This window comes from Arachis stenosperma, chromosome 6 (assembly GCF_014773155.1).
Source record: "Arachis stenosperma cultivar V10309 chromosome 6, arast.V10309.gnm1.PFL2, whole genome shotgun sequence".
NCBI lineage: Eukaryota > Viridiplantae > Streptophyta > Magnoliopsida > Fabales > Fabaceae > Arachis > Arachis stenosperma.
This window is the reverse complement of record NC_080382.1, coordinates 115,686,883-115,691,189: the sequence shown is the minus strand read 5'-3', so window position 1 is coordinate 115,691,189 and position 4,307 is coordinate 115,686,883. Positions and strand designations below refer to the sequence as shown.

General features: G+C 39.2%; 1 non-coding gene across 1 annotated transcript; it reads right to left on the bottom strand.

Moving 5' to 3' along the window:
• Positions 1-3,817: 3,817 nt before the first annotated feature.
• On the bottom strand, positions 3,818-3,925 carry LOC130938291 (small nucleolar RNA R71). The gene has a single exon (XR_009069462.1). It is a non-coding gene; the product is annotated as a small nucleolar RNA R71 (small nucleolar RNA).
• Between the last annotated feature and the right edge of the window lie 382 nt (positions 3,926-4,307).

The window sequence follows — 4,307 nt, the reverse complement described above, 5'->3', positions numbered from 1 at the left end:
TCTGATCCTGAGACCAAAAAGGACTGCAGATGCTGTTGGATTCTGACCTCTCTGTATTCGAAGCGGATTTTCTGGAGCTACAGAAGCCCAATTGGCGCGCTCTCAACGGCGTTGGAAAGTAGACATCCTGGGCTTTCCAGCAATATATAATAGTTCATACTTTGCCCAAGATTTGATGGCCCAAACCGGCGTTCAAAGTCACCTCAAGGAATCCCAGCGTTAAACGCTGGAACTGGCACCCAAATGGGAGTTAAACGCCCAAACTGGCACCAAAGCTGGCGTTTAACTCCAAGAAGAGTCTCTACACGAAATTGCTTCATTGCTCAGCCCAAGCACACACCAAGTGGGCCCGGAAGAGGATTTTTATGTCATTTACTCATTTCTGTACACCCTAGGCTACTAGTTTCTTATAAGTAGGACCTTTTACTATTGTATAGAAATCTTTTGATCACTTTTAGATCTCTAGATCATCTTTGGACATTTTAGTTCTTAGATCATTGGGAGGCTGGCCATTCGGCCATGCCTAGACCTTATGCTTATGTATTTTCAACGGTGGAGTTTCTACACACCATAGATTAAGGTGTGGAGCTCTGCTGTACCTCGAGTATTAATGCAATTACTATTGTTCTTCCATTCAAAATTCCGCTTGTTCTTTATCCAAGATATCACTTGTTCTTCAACATGATGAAGGTGATGATTGACACCCATCACCATTCTCACTCATGAACAAAGTGACTGACAACCACTCTTGTTCTACAAGCATTTGAGGCTTGGTGAATATCTCTTGGATTCCTGATTGCACGATGCATGGTTGATCGCCTGACAACCGAGTGCTCGCCTGACAAACGAGCCAACCATTCCGTGAGATCAGAGTCTTCGTGGTATAGGCAAGAACTGATGGCAGCATTCAAGAGAATCCGGAAGGTCTAACCTTGTCTGTGGTATTCTGAGTAGGATTCAATGATTGAATGACTGTGACGTGCTTCAAACCTGTAACCTACTGGGCGTTAGTGACAGACGCAAAAGAGTTATTCTATTCCGGTAGGGGAGGGAACCACACCGGTGATTGGCAGCACTGTGACAGAGTGTGTGCATTAGCTTTCACTGCGAGGATGGGAGGTAGCTGCTGACAACAGTGAGACCCTATACGAGCTTGCCATGGAAAGGAGTAAGAAGGGTTGGATGAAGACAGTAGGAAAGCAGAGAGACGGAAGGGAAGGCATCTTCATGCGCTTATCTGAAGTTCCTATCAATGAATTACATAAGTATCACTATCTTTACCTTTATGTTATTTTCGTTCATCACCATATATATCTGAGTTTGCCTGACTAAGATTTACAAGATGACCATAGCTTGCTTCAATACTAACAATCTCCGTGGGATCGACCCTTACTCACGTAAGGTTTATTACTTGGACGACCCAGTGCACTTGCTGGTTAGTTGTGCGAAGTTGTGTAATGCCATGGTATTGAGCGCACCAAGTTTTTGGAGCCATTACCAGGGATTATGAGAGTTGTGAAAAAGTATAGTTCACAATTTCGCGCACCAAGTTTTTGGCGCCGTTGCCGGGGATTGTTCTAGTTTTGAGCAAGCCTTTGGTAACATCAGTGCCAAGATCCGGCAACAACATCAAATTTTTGGTGTTATTGCCCGGGATTGTTCAGGCTGGACAACTGACGGTTCATCTTGTTGCTTAGATTAGGTATTTTTTTTCGAAATTCTTGAAGATGAATTCTAGAGTTTCATGATGATTTGTTGAAATCTGGCTGGCTGAGAAGCCATGTCTAATCTGATTGGACCGAGGTTTCAACTTATCACCACAAGAGCTTGTTGATTTCGTATCAATCTTGCTTTTGGAGCAGTGATTTGCTAAGGCTTGGCTGACCTTTGGTCATGTCTAGTGTTTTGGACCGAAGCTTTCTTTGGAAGCTTGGCTGGCTGTGAAGCCATGTCTAATTCCTGGACCGGAGTCTTAGACTAGCATTGCACTGATTCCTGGAATTCTCATTAAGAATTTTGATACCTTCTTTTTCCACTTAATTTTCGAAAAACACAAAAAAATTAAAAAAATTAAAAAAATCATAAAATTCAAAAATATTTCTTGTTTGAGTCTAGTGTCTCATCCTAAGTTTGGTGTCAATTGCATGCATTCATATGTCTCAGTGATCTTCAAGATGTTCTTGATGATTCACTTGCTCTGATCTTTGAATTCTATTGACTTGAGTATTTTGTGTGTCTCATATGCATTTTCAGTTCATTAGTGTCAGTAGTATACAAACTGCTAAGTTTGGTGTCTTGCATGCATTGTTATTTGATTCTTGTTGCATTTTAATTATTAAAAATCCAAAAATATTTTTAATTTGTGTCTTTTCAAGTCAATGATACAAGGGATTGAAGATTCAGAACACACTGCAGAGGAATTATACAGAAAAAGCTGAGCATTCAAAAATGCCCAGTGAAGAAGGCAGACTGGCGTTTAAACGCCAGCCAGGGCACCTGGTTGGGCGTTTAACGCCCAAAAAGGTAGCATTTTGGGCGTTAAACGCCAGAATGTATACCATTCTGGGCGTTTAACGCTAGGATGGTGCTAGGGGGAAGATTTTGTTTTCAAATCAAATTTTTTTCAAGTTTTCAAAGTTTTTCAAAATCAAATCTTTTTCAAATCATATCTTTTCAATCAAATGTTTTCAAAATTAATTTCTTTCCTTTTTCAAAGATACTTACTAACAATTAATGATTTGATTGAACATCACAAGATTGTTGCCTTTTCTGTTGAGAAAGGTTTAATGTTTGAATCATATCTTTTCTTGTTAGGCAAGTCATTTATTTTTAAAATCAAATCTTTTTAAAAAATTGTTTTCAAATCATATCTTTTAAAATTGTTTTCAAATCAAATCTTTTCAATCATATCTTCTTAACCACATCTTTTTCAAAATAGTTTTCAATCAAATCTTTTTAATTTCTAATTTCAAAATCTTTTTCAAAAATCACTTGATTTCTTTCTCACTTTTATTTTCGAAAATCAATTAAGTGTTTTTCAAAATGTTTTCAAAATCTTTTTAATTAATTTTCAAAAAAATTACTTCCCTCCTTCTCATATCCTTCTATTTATGGAGTACCACTCCTTCTCAATGCACAATTCGAACCTCATCTAATTAAAGTTCGAATTCTTCTTCTCCTTCTTCTTTCTATTTCTCTTTTCCTCTGACACCTCAAGGAATCTCTATACTGTGACATAGAGGATTCCATATCTTCTTGTTCTCTTCTCTTTCATATGAGCAGGAGCAGAGACAAAGGCATTCTTGTTGAAGCTGACCCTGAACCTGAAAGGACCTTGAAGAGAAAGCTAAGAGAAGCCAAAGCACAACTCTCTTTAGAGGACCTGACCGAATTCTTCAAAGAAGAAGAACTCATGGCAGCCAAAAATAACAACAATACCAACAATGCAAGGAAGGTGCTGGGTGACTTTACTGCACCTACTCCTGATTTTTTTGGGAGAAGCATCTCTATCCCTGCCATTGGAGCAAACAACTTTGAGCTTAAACCTCAATTAGTTTCTCTAATGCAACAGAATTGCAAGTTCCATGGACTTCCAATGGAAGATCCTCATCAGTTTTTAGCTGAATTCTTGCAAATCTGTGACACAGTCAAGACTAATGGGGTTAACCCTGAGGTCTATAGACTGATGCTATTCCCTTTTGCTGTAAGAGACAGAGCTAGAATATGGTTGGATTCTCAACCTAAAGAAAGCCTGGACTCTTGGGAAAAGCTAGTCAATGCCTTCTTGGCAAAGTTCTTTCCACCACAAAGATGGAGTAAGCTTAGAGTGGAAGTCCAAACCTTCAGACAGAAGGATGGAGAATCCCTCTATGAAGCTTGGGAAAGATACAAACAATTAATCAGAAGATGTCCTTCAGACATGCTTTCTGAATGGAGCATCATAGGTATTTTCTATGATGGTCTCTCTGAACTATCTAAGATGTCCTTGGATAGCTCTGCTGGAGGATCTCTTCATCTGAAGAAGACGCCTGCAGAAGCTCAAGAGCTAATTGAAATGGTTGCAAATAACCAATTCATGTACACTTCTGAAAGGAATCCTGTGAACAATGGGACTAGTCAGAAGAGAGGAGTTCTTGAGATTGACACTCTGAATGCCATATTGGCTCAGAACAAGATATTGACTCAACAAGTCAATTTGATTTCTCAAAGTCTGTCTGGAATGCAAAATGCACCAAACAGTACTAAGGATGCTTCATCTGAGGAAGAAGCTTATGATCCTGAGAACCCTTCCATGGAAGAGGTGAATT